Source organism: Nicotiana tabacum, chromosome 15, assembly GCF_000715075.1.
Source record: "Nicotiana tabacum cultivar K326 chromosome 15, ASM71507v2, whole genome shotgun sequence".
Taxonomy (NCBI): Eukaryota; Viridiplantae; Streptophyta; class Magnoliopsida; order Solanales; family Solanaceae; genus Nicotiana; species Nicotiana tabacum.
Genome location: NC_134094.1, coordinates 95,660,094 through 95,680,325, shown reverse-complemented (window position 1 = coordinate 95,680,325; position 20,232 = coordinate 95,660,094).

Sequence of the window (20,232 nt, the reverse complement as noted above, 5' to 3'; positions counted from 1 at the left end):
TTCTTTCAATCCATCTTCACATCAAAAGATAACATAGACCATGTACCACTCGATACAAACCGTCACTTCCCTCCCTGCCTTGACCCTTTTTGAACACTTCAAGGTCTTGATTAATTAAAAGGATTCATTGAGCTGATTCAAAATGGAGGATATCAATGTCCCTTGGTCTCACATGCCAATAATAGCCTACGACCTTATCCAAAGGACTCAAGAATAGTGCAGATCTCAATCCTTTTTCGTGCCAAAGGGACTTGTTTGTGGTTTTAATTTGGTCATTCTTTCGAATAGACCTGTTCAATCAGAGGTTTTGGATCGTGTTTTTCTTTGTCTTGTTCAACCCCCATGTCCTTTTCACCTTTCTCTCTTAAATGAAATCTTTTACCCATTCCCCATTGTTATTGCATTTTCTCATTCACATTCATTACAGTTCATCATCTTCTAGCCTAATTAATGTGACATGTGTCTTGACGAGTGGCAAGGTTTAGACATCAGCACAAGCTTTCAGGTGATGAGTTATAAAATAATGAAGTTCCGAGGGAAAAGATGATAATGAATTTCACATTTAGGAAGAAACAAGTTTTTGAGCTAATGATAAGCATCTTAAGGGCTCAATTGAAGAGAGAATTTGCAAGTAGAATCTAAAGAAATTTTAGTTCTATCCTCCAGATGTATGTTAATCCTTCAGGATGTTCCAGGTAAAATCAGTGTGAACCATGTCTTGAGTTGGCATTTTTAGAGTTGAAATGACGAAAGGCTATCTTTCTGCTATCCAAACACTAATACCATTTGTTAGCCCTTTGAGCCTTAATATATTTGTCTTTTATTGGCAACCCTCTTTTGGAATCAAGTATTTGTTAAGGCTTAAAATGGTCCCGGTTTGAATTTAATATTCAAAAAAAAAAAGAAAAAAAAAATAGAGAGATCCTCTTACCATGTAGTTCTTTGAACTACGTTCGACCTGATTCTTATTACCACAAGATACGTAGGCAGCCTTACGGTTCGGTCACACCAAATAAAATATTTCATAATCCCACGAAGTCAAGAGCGGGGCAGTTTTTTAGAAATTCCATCTCAAAAAGAAAAGAAAAAGAAAAGTAAAAGGAAAAAAAAGAAAAAAAAAGAAGAAAAAAACTCAAATTCTCTTGTTTCAAAAACTGGGGCAAAGTTTTTAAAATGGATTCCAAAAGTTGTAAATAAAGTAACCTTGTCATTATAATTTTGAGCCTCCATGTGGTCCTTTCTTTCTTACCCTGTCCAAAAGCCTTCATTACGGTCCAAATAAAAGTCCTTATCAGATCGATTCCTGAAAATATCAAGTCAAGCATGTTGTGAGCTTATCAAGATTTTTGTGAAAATTAATACGATTGAAGGGGTAGTCAATTAGCCAAGCTATGAATGAAAAGCGGCATTGAATGAGAGCAAAGAGGAAAATGAGAGACTTGTTGGTGAAAATCTTTCGAGGCACTACAAGTTGAAATGGTGAGATATGTGTGCAACAAAATGTCTTTGATTAAAACATGCAATATCTGTGGCACATTTGGAGGAGCAAAGTAGATCAACTCTTCAACATCAGGTAAGGATTTGACGAGTCAACAAGTTTGGAAAGATGGACAAATCAAGTTATTGGTCTAAACACATGACACATTCATTTGCCTTATTCTTCAATTTAGATAAGCTCTCCTTCTTCTAAGTGGAATCTCATCATACACCACTTTTTTTGATTTTTACTTGTGCATTTATTCTTCTTCTTTTTCTCAAGATAAGCAAGAAAGAATTTTCAAATTTTCCATAAATAGGTCCCAAATTAGAAAGGGAGGTGATCAATTTGACAATCAATGTAAAGAGACGCTCAATTCGGCAATCCAAGTAAAAGAGAAATAACTTGTTTGGCAGTACAACTAAAATAAATTAATTAATTTTGGGAATTTGAGTGAAGTGACGTGAACAAACTTGATCGAATCCCATGGGAAAATCACTCTGGATCTTCTTCGAAACCAATGAAAATGAACCCTAGCAAGCCAAGTCAAATAATAATGCTTAAAAGTCAACTTGCAAGTTTGTCACGAGTCAACCAATTATTTTTAATTAAAAAAAAAAGGAAAAAAGAGAAAACAAAATCATGTATTTGTTTTAATTGAAGCATAGGCTGTTTGAGAATCTCATTACCCTCGGATATTTTTTTAGTTGAGAAGAACCATACCTCCTAGGTATTACCCCTAGTTGAAAAGAATCTTTAGCTTTCTTTAAGTTCAGGGGTCCTGCCTGGAAAATAGGATCAGTTTTTATTCTAGTCAAGCTCAGTTTACAGTTTTCCTCAGGCTCAATCTCATATATAGGAGACGCACTTCCTAGTTTGAGTTATTCAGTTTCTAGGAGATGCACTTCCTAGTTCAAGTTTCACCCCTAGGAGACGCACTTCCTAGTCTGGGTCTTTCAGATCATTCTTTTAGGAGACGCACTTTCTAAATTGAGATTTCACTTCTAGGAGACGCACTTCCTAGTTTGGGTAGTTTGAATTCATCCTTAGGAGACACACTTTCTAGTTTGGGTAGTTTGAGTTCATCCTTAGGAGACGCACTTCCTAGTTTGGATCATTCAAGTGTCACCCCTATGAGGCGCACTTCCTAGTTTGGGTCATTCAGGTTTTATTTTTAACAGACGCATTTGCTAGTCAAAATTTCTTGGTTTTACTCACAGGAGATGCACATCCTAGTCGAGTCTTTAGTTTTAGTCTCATCATTGCATCCTTCATCGAAAGCATAGGTGATTTACAATTTTGCTAACAACTCACAAATCTTCCTAGTGCAAACTGGGGCAGAAAATTTTGTTTGTTTTGTTTGTTTTGTTTATTTTGATTGCAGGCACCTACCTGGAGTACAAGGGGGAATATTTCAGCAATCGTTTTTAGGTTCAAGTCAGAAGTACCAGGAGCCTACCTGAAGAACATGGTCAACTTTTAGTTTTCAAGTTACATGTCAGTAGCAGGCGTCCACCTGGAGAATGAGGGAATTTATTTTAAGTTTCAAGTCATTAGCAGGCGCCCACCTGGAGAATGAGGAAATTTATTTCAAGTTTCAAGTCATTGGCAGGCACCCACCTGGAGAACGAGAGAATTTATTTCAAGTTTCAAGTCATTGGCAGGTGCCCACATGGATAATGAGGGAATTTATTTCAAGTTCAAGTCATTGCCAGGCGCCCACCTGGAGAATGGGGGAATTTATTTCAAGTTCAATGCATTAGCAGGCGCCCACCTGGAGAATGAGGGAATTCATTTTAGTTTTACGCAGCAGGAGCCCACCTGGAAAATGAGGGAATTCATTTCAAGTTTTAAGTCAGCAGGCGCCCACCTGGAGAATGAGGGAATTCATTTCAAGTTTTAAGTCAGCATCAGGCACCCACCTGAAAAATGAGGGAATTCATTTCAAGTTTTAATTCAACATCAGGCGCCCACCTGGAAAACGAGGGAATTCATTTCAAGTTTTAAGTCAGCATCAGACACCCACCTGGAAAACGAGGGAATTCATTTCAAGTTTTAAGTCAGCAACAGGCGCCCACCTGGAGAATGAGGAAATTCATTTCAAGTTTTAAGTCAGTAGGCGCCCACCTGTAGAATGAGGGAATTCATTTCACGTTTTAAGTCAGCAGGCGCCCACCTGTAGAATGAGGGAATTCATTTCAAGTTTTAAGTCAGTAGGCGCCCACCTGTAGAATGAGGGAATTCATTTCACGTTTTAAGTCAGCAGGCGCCCACCTGTAGAATGAGGGAATTCATTTCACGTTTTAAGTCAGCAGGCGCCCACCTGGAGAATGAGGGAATTTATTTCAAGTTTTAAGTTAGTAGGCGCCCATCTGGAGAATGAGGGAATTTATTTCAAGTTTCAAGTCATTGGCTAGCACCCACCTGGAGAATGAGGAAATTTATTTCAAGTTCAAGTCATTGGCAGGCGCCCACCTGGAGAATGAGAGAATTTATTTCAAGTTCAAGGCATTAGTAGGGGCTCACCTGGAGAATGAGGGAATTCATTTTAAGTTCAAGGCATTAGCAGACGCCCACTTGGAGAATGAGAGAATTCATTTTAAGTTTCAAGTCATTAGCAGGCGCCCACCTGGAGAACGAGGGAAGTCATTTCAGAATTCACTTAGAGTTCGAGTTAGAGGCACCAGGAGCCCGCCCGAAGAATATGATCAACTTTCAATTTTCAAGTTCAAGTTAGAGAGGCATCAAAAGCCCGCCTGAAGAACAGGGTCAACTTTCAATTTTCAAGTTCAAGTTAGAGAGGCATCAGGAACCCACCTGAAGAACATGGTCAACTTTCAATTTTCAAGTTCAAGTTAGAGAGGCATCAGGAGCCCGCCTGAAGAACAGGGTCAACTTTCAATTTTCAAGTTCAAGTTAGAGAGGCATCAGGAGCCCGCCTGAAGAACAGGGTCACTTTTTAATTTTCAAGTTCAAGTTAGAGAAGCATCAGGAGCCTGCCTGAAGAACAAGGTTAATTTTCAGTTTACAAGTTCAAGTCGGAGAGGCATCAGGAGCCCACCTGAAGAACAGGGTCAACTTTCAGTTTAAGTTCAAGTTAGAGAAGCATCAGGAGCCCGCCTGAAGAATAGGGTCAACTTCCAGTTTTCTTCAAATTCAAGTCAGCAGGATACCCGCCTGAAGAATGGGGTGAATTTTCAGTTTCATGTTGAAAGATCAAGTGGAGATTCAAGGAATATTCAAGACAAGAAGTAGATAGGACCTTGTATTTTTATTTTATTTTTGATGTAATATTTTCTTTCAATTTATGATGTAATGGCAGGGACCGCGGACCGGAGCCTCGAACGGTACCTCACTCGACTCTCTCATCCTCTTCACACACTCCATCACTTCATTCACTTCTGAACTACACGTGGCCTGATTCCTTTATAGCCAAAGATATGTAGGCAGCTCAGATATCAAGACTCGGTCACAATCATTTTGAATAAGTGTCGGGTCAGAAATCAATTACATCGCTTACTTGATTCTTTGCTCAAAAACACTTCGTGTTTCCAAGCAAAGAGGGGCAGCTGTAAGCACGTAATTTTTGACCCGCACAACTTTTAAAAGTAGTATTTCAAAAATATTTGTTTATTTTTATTTTTAATAGGATTTCAGTCAACTTTTAGTTTTAATTTTAAAACATAAGTTTGAAAACACAAAAATAGTTTTATAACGTTTATTTAGCTTATTAGTATTTTATAACATTTAAAAAAAATCAAAAATATTTTTATTTTAATATATAGTTCTCTTTAATAATGTATTCTTATTAACTAATGTTAATTAGCATATTTTGGTAGTATTTTTATTTTTATTTTTATTCAATGAGAAAGAATTGAATTTGGGCCAATTGGGAGCTCATTTTCAGATTTTAGTTGCCTAGCAAGATAAAGGTCCATTCTTCCAAATCCCATTTAGTCCAAATTCTTTTCTCACCCATCAAACCCCCATTAATCATAGCCATCGATCTACTCTCATCCAATGACCCATATCCCATCTATCCACAATATAAAAACATAATGAAAAACTAAATAAAGGAGGAGCTAACCTAATTCCTAAGGCTAGAATGAACAGACCCCTTTTTCTGAAAATACACCCAACCCTAGCCGCCCCTTCTCCTTCACTCTCTCATTCACACCCACTCTTTCTAGCAGAGAACATACACTCTTTTCTTCTCGTTTCTCTCTAATTTCGTCAACACACATACGCAATTCAGGGAGCTAAAGGAAAAATCATAGACACACCCAGATAGAAAAAGAAAAACTCTGCCTATTTCTAAAAGCTCAATAATATGGATATTTGGCAAGCTAAAACGGGATCCCAAGCTATTTCAGTTTCAATTCATCTACACTTTTTTTTTTTGGAAATTCAAATGACTTATTGAGCTGTGAAATACTGTCTGACTGCTGATTTGCCGGGTCATTGTTGCTGAGCTCCTCACGTATCTTTTCTGGACTTTATTTGTCTATTTTGAATCTTCAATGGGCTGTTGAGGTATGAACTTGATTTTCAGTCATGTAATTATTTGATTGGATATTGTAATGCCATGAATTTGCAATAATCTTCTCTGTTTCATGTGTTCAAAATATTTTCCATTATCACCTGCCAAACTAATTTAATTTTGAACTACTCGGGTACATGAAAGTAGTACAGATCCATGTAGGAAAGGTGCTATGATGTTTGCACAAGCATTCATATTATAATTAATCCGTGCTTCACATAAACATGACTGTTTATTTAAAGTAGGATTTGAAAGTGAGAATTTTAGGTTAATTTGAGAATATAAAAGCAATCAGCATCAATCCAAGAATTTGATTAGTGTTAAATGGACTTGGAATGATAAAACAGGGGTGAAAGAGGCAATTCATGTTTTCTTAATCATATTCTTTGTCACCAAGTTTTTGTCCTTTCCTGTTAAAATTTCAAATAAGCATTATTCATGAGATTGGGTCGCACGTACACTGATTTCCCCAAAACAATTCCATAACTCATAGACCTATACATTAATCTCAAACTTTAGGAAAAGTAAACAATTCTTTTGAACACCGTAGCTTGCTTTAGGTGCGATTAATAAATCATCGTGGTCATGGGTACGGTTCTCGTGGCATGGCCATGATACATAAATCTCAATTCGAGTGCGCGTTTCACGCGACTTGACCCTAACTTCAAATAATAATAAAATAAACATGTTGTATTTTACATGACGTGATTTGCAATATGTACAAAAACGAGTGCGCGACATCGCGACTCGTTCAAATAAATTCCATAAATATTAAAGCGGTTAATTAATTAAAAGCAATTAAAAGTTAAAAATACACAATAGATTTTAAACATGTAATAAATTAGATAATTAGGCCAATTATTAATAGTTGAGCGATCGTGCTAAAACCACGGAACTCGGGAGTGCCTCACATCTTCTCTCAGATTAACAGAATTCCTTACCCGGTCTTCTGTGTTTGCGGACCACGAATAAGAGTTAATTTTCTCGATTTGGGATTTAAAATAAACGGTGACTTGGGACACAATAAATTATTCCAAGTGGTGACTCTGATTTAATAAATAATCTCATTTCGATTAATGTCACTTTAATTGAAAAAACTCTCTATTCCCATATCCTCTTGGGAAAAAGGAGGGGTGACAAATCTTTCAACAGAGACAACCTCACGATCGGAGGCAGCAAGAACGACATTTTGGACTTCAACCCATTTGGCCGTAGTTTCTTCAAATTGTGCCCTTAACGGGGAAATCTACTAGCTAAGGGTTACCACTTCTTGCTCGCTTTGCTGCAACCGAGCCTCCAATTCAACGGCCTCAGCAGCTCGTGCTTCCAGTTCTAAGAGACGAGCAGCATTCTGGTCTCGCTCGGCCAAAAGTTGATCCCGTTGGGAGGTAAGTTCCTCCTTATCACGAATAAGCCTTTGAACGCCCTCGGAAGTAAGGAAGTTGGCCTACAAAACAAAAATACAAATTCAAAATCCTACCATAACAAAGATAGAAGAAATAACGACGGAAACAAAGAATATACCATTGTTGTGTTATGCATGGCGTTGTTCAATAAACACTCTCCCGGGAGAGTTTGTATCTTATCCCTATCTTTTTCTGAAGCCAAAGGCATCAGATAGTTAGCAAGCTCTACCGGTCGGGATAACAGATGGCTTCCGTCAAAGACCGAGAGGGTAATGTTTCTCCTCCTTTGGGGATCTTCGGAGGAGACAACATATTTTTTCCCCAAATTCCCATGAATTGGGGACTGGGAAAGAGGGACATCCGCCTCTCAGGCAGCTAGGGTCGGTGGAGATGATGTAGCAGTTGCTGATGGCGAAGGAAGAGTTGGAGAAGAGGGAGATGAAGTAGATGGCATTTTAGGATGAGAAGTGGCTACGACAAATACAGTGTTGGTTGTTGGTTTCTCGTCACCGAAGACGGAAGGGACCCAGTACTCAACCTCATAGTATCGGGCGCGACAACTGGGACTCAGAAGCGAGAGTTAGCATCTTCCACCATATCGAACTCCCCCTAGAGTGCCGAAACATCATCCTCGGTTGGTGTAACTAGCTCAACAGATTGAGCATTCTGTTGAGCTGATGAAGGTCGTCGTCTTCTATGTGGAGAAGCCCCCTCATCAATGGCTTCTCCATCATCGTTAATTACCACAGTTTCTGGAGTCGGCTTGGGTGCGGCGCTCATTTCTACGACATCCGGGGATGGCTCATGCGCTTCATTCTTTACTTTTTTGTTCTTTCCCCCGGTAGCGGAGGAGCGTCGTCTTTTTGGTTGCTTGTTCTCCAGCCAGGGACTCCGAGAAGAAGCACTTGTACCATAAGCAGGCTTGGAGACACCTATTCGGGTAAAAGCCTCCTACAGCAGCCTCGTCGCATCAGTAGTATTAGCCAAAACGTCTTCCTCAAGAATGACAATTAAGCCCTGGGGTAGATCTGAATTTAGCAAGAGAAAAAGGGTTAATCAACTTTCTTATACGAAAGGGAAGACAAGATGAGTTTAACCTACCATGATTTTTGGCCTTCCACTCATATTTAATGGCTAGTTCTTTTCACGTACGGGTCTCGGGCATAGTAACATCCAAAATCTTTTGGACCCACTAGTCCAAACCTTCGACCATCGGTAGAACCCACCGAGTTATTGAAACAAATGAAAGAAGAAGAATCAATATCAGCATGGGATGATCTTTAGCTAGAGGAACAAACGATGAACTTACGAGTACGGCTCCACAATTCCGGAAAGGATGAAGCCGTGGCCGGAATGATATCCCCGGTGACAATTGCAACGAACCATTCCATCCACCCAGGGTCGTTGTCATCATCCATGCTAGCTAGCAGAGTATAGTTGCCACGTTTGCTGAAATTTATAATTTCCCCACAAAAAATCTTGGGGGAATAGAGGTTCATTAATCGATCTAGGGTTAACTCCTTTTCCGTCTCCTGGCACTGACGCAGAAGACAAGTGATTGTCCTTTACACAAAAGGACTTACTTGTGCCAGGCATACCTGGTAACGGATGCAGAACTCCATAATAACAGAGTCAAGTTTCTCACTCAAAGAGAACGACCCCAAAGTGAAGGGATACGTATAAAAATACGTAAAACCCTTCTTGGGCAAAGTTATCCGCTCTGCCAGATCATGAGCGATAATGTCTAAATCTTGGCAATGGCAGTCTTCCTTCACAGCATGAATACTAGAAGGACGGATGGAAGAAGGGTACACGCCAATGGCCCACGTGCGAGGGTTAGCAGAAGGATACTTCTCTTCGAAGTCTTTAGTTGTGACAAGAATTCTTGGGATGATGATGCTCACCGTAGGAGGAGCATCATTATCAGCTTTACCTTTATTTTTTGAAGATCTAAGGTTTTTTGAAGAAGAAGCCATTTTTATCAGAAAGGAAGGAAGGATTTTTCTGGAGAAGAAGGTTAAAGAAAGGTTGAAAACAAAGTACGAGTTGAGTACAGAGAGTTTGAGAAAGTTTGGATAATTATGAAGTGTAAATGAAGAAATTTGATGTGTATAAGTAAAGGAATATGCGGCTAAAATTGTAGCCATAATTACCTCGATAACGGGCAAAAGTGATGCTAAATTGTGGGATGACGCATGTTCGGGGCATTAAATACGGAGATACGTGCGTCTAATTAACTGTCAGAAACTTTTCAGAAGGGGTCAGAGAATTTTCCGCCAAAAAAGGTATCTCTACCAACTTCCTTGTGACAAAAAGTTATGCCACTAGAAAGCGGGGGTACTATCTGTATGGGGTAAAATATATTCATATTTGATGTACACATAAGAAAGTGACAGTGGAGCCAAAGACAGAAGACAGTCGGGCCCAAGGACAGTGATCTTGCTTGTTATCGGATAGAATAATATTCATAAAGGTGAAGTACATGCCTACCACCTGGTAGCATTTAATGAAGAATATTCTATAGTATTAAGTGCATGGCTCGTTGCAGAGAATAAGGCATTTATTGCCTACCGTTACACACTCTTCAATGGCCCGCATAATTATCATTTAAGAGGGGTTTGATCCTAGAACCTTGTTCCTACCATTATAAATAGTGAGCTCTACCATAATTGTAAGGGACGAATTTTCTAACAAGCATATATTACACTTTGTTCAAAGCTCAATAACATTTTACCTTCTTGCTTATTTATATTGTTTTTGTTGCCTCCAGAAGCTCTGTTTCCGGGCTCAAGATCTTTATCGTCTTATCTCGATTTTAACACTAAGTCTTATATTTTTGTCTAATTCATTTATTATTTTAGGATCAAATTGATTCACTTATTTATAACCCACATATAAATTTAACTATACCGTTTTATGGGTAAATAATTATATGGATAGCCGGATCTTGGAGTTGTAAACAGATAGACTAGTGGACCGATATGAATTTTATAATTATCTTATTCCTCAGACTTCTTCTGATACAGAATGTCTATGTTTTAAAAGCTGAAATATTTGTTAGCAAATTGACCTATACAGTACCTTATTTTGGGGAAGCTAGCTAGTAATGATAATTCTGAGTAGATCGAGTTTATTAGGTCCGTATTTCTTCCAGTATTTAAGTCTAGTAATGTTCAATTACTAATTAGATTATTGCCACATGTCCAATTAAAATCAAATGGCTTAGACTACTCCAAACTTTGGGGCACTTGAAATAATTAATAAGACAGAACATTTTCAAAAGAAAATTGTTAACCATAGTTCAAGTTACTGTAGACTTCGACGGCTCTACAGCTGTCAAACTCCATGGCGGGTAATGCTATGTCAGAAATCATTAGAATTGTTGTAACCCGCCAAAACTGATATTCTGATCTCATTCCTTTTAAAATGATCTTATGTATCATTAGAGATACGTAGTGGGTTACTTTAGTGGTGAGCATCTTCCACTTCCAATCAAGAGGTTGTGAGTTCGAGTCACCCCAAGAGCAAGGTGGAGAGTTTTTGGAGAGAGGGAGCCGAGAGTCTATCGGAAACAGCCTTTCTACCCTAGGTAGGGGTAAGGTCTGCACACACACTACGCTCCCCATATCCCAATAGTGAGATTATACTGGATTATTATTGTGGTAGAGATATGTAAACTACCTGTTTTACTATTTCACTATATATTTTTAAAAATATCACATGAATCATTTTTTATTCTTTTTCTAAGAAGCAAAAGTTGTTTGATGTTATTGTAACTCTAATGGTGGAGCCATGAAACTCCGGAAGAAAAAGGTCCCAAACTCTTCTTTTTTCTTTTTTCTTTTGGTGCACTTATTGTCTAATTTTATTTTATAGTTGATTATTATTTCTATATATTTGAGAGATTCATTTAACTATTTTACTACTCCAATATTTTTCCATGTCCGCATAAAAAAGATCAGAAAAAGAAAGAATGTCAGTTTTTATTTATTTATTTTATATACGGACAAAATAGATTTCGGCCTTCCTACGTTCGATCGAGTTCGAGTGGTAAGAAACCGGAGTAGAATTTTGGGAGTGAGCTCCGAAGACAGTACAAACGAGTCTCGAGTCCGAAGGCTGCTCGAGGAGTCGGCTCGATAATCTTATCGAGCATGTGACCAAATCAATCCGCAAGGCATTGCTTCGAGGTCGGAAATGCGTCACGCCCATCCCGAAGGTAGAACTCAAGCCAAGACCAAAGGGCCGAGCCAGTATCGAGTTTGAGCCAGTATCGAGCTCACAGACAAGAGCCGTTACAACCGCACCAAGAGAGAGAATTTTGGCGGGAATCGAGGAAGAGACAAATCATCATGGGTCCTCCACTATATGCTTTATTTTATTATTTTGTTATAAATAAAGTAATGACCCTCCATTATAAATGAGGGGATCCTTGTAAGCTATGGATAGACTGAATAGACTGGAAAAAAAGTTCTTTTCTCATATACAAAGATATCTCCTTGTGCTTGTTTTACTTTATCTTACTCATTCTTTCTGTTCATCATTCCCATTCTCATAGTCAAAAATACTCGTATTGCTATCTTAGTATCAAAGGGTATCACGTATCCTTAGAACCATACATAAATTTAACGTTATCTGATTTTTCGGGTAAACAGTTTGGCGCCCATAATGGGGCTAAGGATAAACGTGATTGTTTGATATAAATCTGCAGTACACACCAGTTTACAACTTCAAATCAGCAATGGCTTTACCTATCGACCACGAAGCCGGCCTTCAAGATAAAACCAACAACTTGCCACCGGGGGTGGAAGGCCACTTGACGATGGCACTGAGGCTCGAATCGTAGTACCCGAAATTCGAGTCGAAGTACCATTGGATGTCAATTCACAAATAGCTCTGGAGGCGAATCAGCATTCCGAATCGGAAAAAAGCATTCACGACGGTACTTGATCCGTAGCCCGAGATACCTATAACGCGGGGGAAATCGGAGCCAGCTTACGTATGATCTTCGAGATGCTACAAGCCCAACAAGTAGCGATAGCCCAGTTACAGAGCCAAACTCATATACAAAGCAGGCCGGATTCCAATCTGCTTCGAGAAATCACCCCCAGAACGGAGCCCGCCATAGTGAAATCAAACTAGTAAGAATCGAGGACTACTCCCAAAATTACTAAATTGCTCGAGGAACTCACAAAACGAGTCGAAGCCAATGACAAGAGAGTGGAAACATACAATGCCAGGGTCGATCAAATCCCGGGAATTCCACCAATGATAAAAGGGCTTGATTCTAAAATATTCATACAAAAGCCTTTTCCCTCGAGTGCGGCCCCAAAACCAATCCCCAAAAAATTCCGTATGCCCGAAATTCCCAGATCGGTAATCGAAGAAGGTCATGCCGAGATAAATTCTACAAGCTTAATCTGGGATTGGAGAAATAAGTATATTTAATACTTAAAGAGCGGAAAGCTCCCATCGGACCCTAAAGATTCTAGGGCCCTACGTTGGCTTCAGATGGAACGCTATATCGAAGGACATTCGATGGACCGTTGGCAGTATGCTTGGGTCCGGTAGATACCGATTACATCCTACGGGAAGTGCACGAGGGCACTTGTGGGAATCACTCCGATGTCGATACATTAGTTTGAAAATAATCAGAGCAGGGTATTATTGGATCGATATGGGCAAAGAGGAGAAGGAATTTGTTCGTAAATGTGACAAATGTCAAAGGTTTGCGCCAATGATCCATCAACCCGGAGAGCAACTTCACTCAGTCCTATCCCCATGGCCTTCATGAAATGGGGAATGGATATCGTCGGCCCTCTGCCATCGACCCCAGGTAAAGCCAAATTCATTTTATTTATGACTGACTATTTTTCTAAATGGGTTGAAGCGCAGGCGTTCGAGAAGATAAGAGAGAAAGAAGTTATAGACTTTATTTGGGATCATATCATATGCCGATTCGGGATACCGGCCAAAATAGTATGTGACAATAGGAAACAATTCGTTGGCAGCAAAGTAATAAAATTCTTAGAAGATCACAAAATAAGAAGGATACTATCAACACCATACCACCCCAGTGGGAACGGACAGGACGAATCAACGAACAAAACTAACATTCAAAACCTAAAGAAGAGGTTGAACGACGCTAAAGGAAAATGGAGAGAAATCCTGCCCGAAGTCCTTTGGGCATATCGGACAACGTCAAAATCCAGTACGGGGGCGACCCCATTCTCCTTAGTATATGGGTCCGAAGCATTGATACCAGTCGAAGTCGGTGAACCCAGCACCAGATTTTGATTCACGATGGAAGAATCAAATAACGAGGCTCTGAATACCAGCCTCGAATTATCAAACGAAAGACGAGAAGCTGTTCTCGTCCAATTGGCCGCCCAAAAGCAGCGAATCGAAAGATATTATAATCGAAGAACCAAGCTCCGCCATTTCAAGCCCGGGGACTTAGTGTTAAAAAAAGTCACCATCAATACCCGAAATCCGAACGAAGGAAAACTAGGACCAAATTGGGAAGGACCATAACAGGTTCTCGAGAATGTCGGAAAGGGATCGTACATGCTCGGCATTATAAACGACAAACAACTATCAAGCAGTTGGAATGTGTCATATCTAAAACGATACTACTGCTAAGGTACGACCCTTCCATATTCATTTACATTTCAAAACTGACCCCTGCAGAAGTCCGAATAAGAGCTAAGATGGATCCTTCGCTTAAAAGCACGCGTTGCACTCTTTTTCCCTTACACCGGTTTTACCCCAAATGGGATTTTCGGCAAGGTTTTTAATGAGGCAACCAATGATCGTGCTGCACTTACAACAGTATCTGAGGCCTTTGTACAATCGACCTCAAATACTGGGGGGGCATTAGGCCCTCAAATATATCAAGTTCTGATGCAAGAAAGTTATTTCGCAACAACGGGGTTCCAGTAGGAAAAGTTGTAAGAGCCAAAATGGTCAAAACGAACCATGCTTATGTAGTTGGCCCGAACCCAGACGCGAAACATGAACACATGTATAATGACTTGCAAAGAAAGTCCTCCTCTTTACCGATATCTTATATCCAATAAAAATTCCTCTATTTGGAGATTTATTATGCAATCAGAATTAAGATAAACTCGATCACTAAGCCTACATGCTACTATTATTATGAGTTCGAGCAAGCACTCACTCAACCATTACGCCTATAGCCTACTATTATTATGAGTTCGAGCAAGTACTCACTCTACCATTACGCCTAGGGGCTATATTACTTCGAGTTTGAATCAATCACTCGACAAGAAGCCTACGGGCTACCTTTATTTCGAGTTCGAGCAGGCACTCACTCGACCTTTACGCTTACGAGCTACATTACTTCGAGTTCGAATCATTCACTCGACAACTAAGCCTATGGGCTACTATTTTTACGAGTTCGAGCAAGCACTCACTCGACCATTACGCCTACATGCTACATTAATTCGAGTTCGAATCAATCACTCGACAACTAAGCCTACAGGCTACCTTCATTCCGAGTTCGAGCAGGGTTTCACTCGACCATTACGCCTACGGGCTACATTACTTTGAGTTCGAATCATTCACTCGATGACTAAGCCTATGGGCTACTATTATTACGAGTTCGAGCAAGCACTCACTCGACCATTACGCCTACGGGCTACATTACTTCGAGTTCGAATCAATCACTCGACAACTAAGCCTACGGGCTACCTTCATTTCGAGTTCGAGTAGGCACTCACTCGACCATTACGCCTACGGGCTACATTACTTCGAGTTCGAATCATTCACTCGACGACTAAGCCTACGGGTTACTTTTATTTTGAGTTCGAGCAAGCACTAATTCGACCATTACTCCTACGGGCTATATTTCTTCGACTTCGAATCATTGACTCAACTAGTAAGCCTAAGGGCTACGTCACTTCGAGTCTGAAAAAACAATCAATCATAGAGACTACGAAGTCCAAATTTGATTAAATTATTAAGATCCTTGTGAAAACATTTGTAAGGCACGTATAAAAGTCTTCACGAAATAGAAGCAAATCGGCCAAGTTGTCTATATACAAAATTGTCTCCATGAGTGATTACAAACGTAAAACATTAAGAACTAAGCTTCCTGGTCATCCTCAGGAGCGTTTGCTTCTCTGTCAGGCTCTTCCCCGTCCTCGGATCCGCTTTTGCTATCGTCATCATCATCATCATCGCCATCAGAAGCCAAGGCTTCAGCTTCAGCTTCGAGCTCTTTAGCCTTTTTTTATCTCTTCAGTAAGGTCGAAACCTCGAGCGTGTATCTCCTCGAGGGTCTCCCTCCGAGACCTACATTTAGCAAGTTCGGCAACCCAATGAGCTCGAGTGTCGACAGTATCCGCTGCCTCTCGTGCCTCCATCTGAGCAGCCTCAGCATCAGCCCGATACACGGCAATGGACTTATCCACCATGACTTTCGATGACTCAACCTACGCCTTGGCATCAACAAGCCGTGCTTCAAGCTCTTCGATCCTCTTAGCTTGAGCCAAACCCTTTTGCTTAACGCTTCGAAGCTGAACATCGGCCGATAATAATTTGGTCAAAATGGTTTCTTTTTCCGCAGCCAGGCGGTCGATAGTCTCCTTCCACCGATTACATTCAGCTTTGATTTGATCAATTTCTTCCCGAAGTAACCCGATCTTTTCAACCTTTTGCTGCAGCTGAGACAACGAAGGGTTAACTTCCACAGTTGAGTCAAACCCATACTTTAACAGAACAAGGCTCACCTGTTTATCGAGTTCGGCCTCTTCTTCACGAACCTTAGCCAAATCCGCTTGGATGTCCTTTATAGCCTCGTCCTTTTGGCTGCAAAAAAGCCGTAGGGCATCTCTCTCCCCCAAGACCTTCTGAAGCTCGACCTCACACTGGCTAAGGTCGACTCGAAACCTACTAATGGCATGCACAGTAAGGAAAGAACACAAGTCAAGTTTGGAAAAGAACAAAGAAACCAAGTATAGTAAAATCATTACCCGAGTAATGAAACATTGGGCCTCTTATAGGAGAAGAGAAGCGTCACCAATGTCGGAGGCATCATCGACTCCAGTAAAGCAATCCCGAAAAGGGTCCCCTACACTAGAGCCTCCGCCTATATCGGGGGTCTTCAATTCTCGAGCTTCCTTTAACGCCTCCTCAGAAAAGGTTGGAAGAGAAAGTGAATGACCCACTGTCATAGCCCCAAGCGAATCACTCGGGGCGCTCCGATCAAGACTCGGGATTCTAGGACCGACCCCGACCGGTACAGCCGCCATCGGCTCAGGAGCTCTGGTGACCTCGATAGCTTTCGCAGATCGGATCACCAAAGCCGAGGCATCGTCTTTTTCTTCTTCTTATTCTTCTTCTTCTCTCAGTCGTTGGACCGAGTCAATCGGAAGAGCAATTGCCTTCCTCCTCACCCTTCGAGTTTTGGGCTTGGGGTCCTCTGACCGAGAGGCGGCTTTTCGCTTCTTATCTTTCCCCGATTTCGGGACCGGGGACTTGGTTCCTTCTTCACCGCTCAAAGGCCTCAAAGCGGCATCCTTGGTTACACCTGCATGAAAGGAAATCGGTAACGAATGGATCACAAAGAACACTTCGAAGGAAACAAGAAGTAAAACCTTACCATGATTCTTGGCCTCCCATCTATCTTTTGCCAAATCACGCCAAGCGCGTTCAGCATAAGAGGAAGTCGAGGCTAACTTCCGAACTCAATCCTCGAGGTCGAGTACCGCTTATGGCATCCAAGGGGCAGCTGTATATTGGAGAAAGACATCAGAAAAAATCGAGAAAAGATACGAAAAGCAATGTCTTATGAGAATCACTTACAGTCGAAATTCCATTCCTCTGGGAACGGCATCTTCTCTTCCGGAATAAGGTCACGGGTCCTCACCCGAATATAACGGCCCATCCAACCCCGATCCTTGTCTTTGTCGATGCTCGACATCAAAGCCTTAGATGCCCAACAATGAAGTCTGATTAGTCCTCGAAAGATTTGAGCCCGATACAATCGTATGAAGTGATTCAGGGAAAAATCCAGCCCCCCGGCTTTGATGGAGAAGAAGCAAAGTAGGATTACTATACGCCATAGAGAGGGATGAATTTGACCAAGGGTGACCTGATAGCTTTTGCAAAAATCAATGATCACCGGGTAGACGGGATCCAACGTGAAGGGATAAGTGTAAGCACTTAAAAATCTCTCCACATGAGTGATGACGCTCTCTTCGGGGGATAAAATTTGTAACACAACCTCGGAACCCCAGTTGCAGTCTTTCCTAACGGCCTCGAGATGACCCTTCATTATAGAGCACATGTACATCGACACGTGCTCGCATCGACTCAGAACAGATGAAGGATTCTCGACCTTAAAATCGATCTTCAGAGTACACGGGCCACGAACATAGTCATGGATGGACGGCTCCATCGGCGCCTTGTCGTCGGACGGCCGTGAAGAAGAAGCTTTCTTCTTCTGAGGTACAGTTTTTGAAGTTTTGGCCATTGATATGAGAGGAAGAAAGGCAAAGGAAAGTGAAAAATTGACGGCACCAAAACTCTGGTGTAGATGGCTCTGCAAGCGACGAAATAGAGAGAAAAGATAAGAAAGTTTGGAAGAGTGAAGGCGTAAAAGTGGTAAATGTTAGATGGAAGGGTTATTTATAGGCTCGCATCATGATGGTTAAATATCAGAGGTAGCCGACCGCCATCTGACAAGCATTAAATACCTTGAAAGACTAAATCGATGGGACAACTATCTCATACGTCATAATCGATCCCTGTTAAAACGTCAGCTTATAACCCGATCGAACCATCGAAAATCATATCGATTCTCACCGCATCCTTCATGAGAATCGAGGGGACTATCTGTATACCGTCAAAATAGATTTCGACCTTCCTACGTTCGATCGAGTTCGAGTGGCAAGAAACCGTAGTAGGATTTTGGGAGTGAGCTCCGAAGACAGTACAAACGAGCCTCGAGTCCGAAGGCTGCTCGAGGAGTCGGCTCGATAATCTTATCGAGCCCGTGACCAAATCGATCCGAAAGGCATTGCTTCGAGGTCGGAAATGCGCCACGCCCATCCCGAAGGTCGAACTCAAGCCAAGACCGAAGGGCCGACCCAATAACGAGTTCGAGCCAGTATCGAGCTCACAAACAAGAGCCGTTACAATCGCACCAAGAGAGAATTTTGGCTGGAATCGAGGAAGAGACAAATTATCATGAGTCCTCCAATATATGCTTTATTTTATTATTTTGTTATAAATAAAGTAATGACCATCTATTATAAAGGAGGGGATCCTTGTAAGCTATGGATATACTAAATAGACTGGAAAAAAAGATCTTTTCTCATATACAAATATATATCCTTGTGTTTGTTTTACTTGATCTTACTCATTCTTTCTGTTCATCATTTACATTCTCATAGTCAAGAATACTCATATTGCTATCTTTGTATCAAAGGATATCACGTATCCTTAGAACCATACATAAATTTAACGTTATCTGATTTTTCGGATAAAAATATTTATCGGTTGGCTTTTTATAATGAAAATACCTAAGAACTATTGAACTCCAACTTGTATGTATAAGATTCCCTTTAAATATAAAACTGCTCAATTATTTTGTTCTTTTATACTTGTTTATCGTTTACCGTTTACCGTTTTAGTTAGTCTAATATGATAATATGTGTTTATCTTTTCTTTTAAAGTGTAATGGACGACTTTGGGATAAGCATGAACGATACGACCCCTGAAGTAGATTTACAAAATGAGCTTGATCTCGTAGGGCGGCTCAACCGATTTTGTGGCTTAAAGCCAAAACATATTAAGAGATCCTTAAATATTTTTATAAAATTCATATAATAATGAGATACAAAGCAAATTCTTATGACTTTGACCTAGTGGTAACTGTATAACGTGTGATGTGTGAATTAGGTGTACGTCACAATTTGGAACTTTGTCGTAAATAAAAATATGACATTAATTAAGTGGAAGAAGGTAGAGGGGACACGACGATATATTGCCAATTTTCCAACCTTGTGCCCCATTGCATTTGGGGATTTCTCTTAAAAAGATGAAAAAAAAAAATAATTGCTTTCTAATGGATGAATCAATAAACTATGGTGAAAGAAATAGCCAATTCAGAAAAATTGAGTTAAAATTAGAAAGTGAAATCATTAGAAACATAAAAAAAAATATGAGTGTACATAGAGGAGAAAATTATTAGATTTGATAACGTTCATATTTTATTAAATCAGAGAAAAATTTATCGTTCAATTGTATAATTTTAATTAAAATTTTTAAAATATTTTATTAACAATAATTACATAATATGTGACACATAATACTTAAAGTTGGTCCCTTTAATATTTTGGGACCTAAGGCAATGGTTTCGTTTACCTTACCCTCAGGCCGACCCTGTTCGTAGATCTTGAGCCGAAAATTTGTATAGCAAGAATGTAAAAAGGAAAAATGGAATCCGAGATTTATAAGAGAACACGTTCGTTTAACCAAAAAATAATTTTTGTGGTCAAAACAAATAAAGAATAATTCGAATTTTTAATAACCAATTTTACTTTACTTTTTCTAATATAAAAGAGTAAAGAATAATGGAAAGCAAGACGGAGAGAATAAGGAAAAAGAATCTTATTGATAATTGCAGCCTCCTTCTAATAAAAATATACAATATCTTCCAATGACATAGAATAGTAAGAATATTGACAATTGATAGTATCACTTTGTGATTTTTTTAATGGAGATACAAGATATGGTAAGAGAATTTATATAAGAGTACAATTTGTAACTACTTCGTCCTA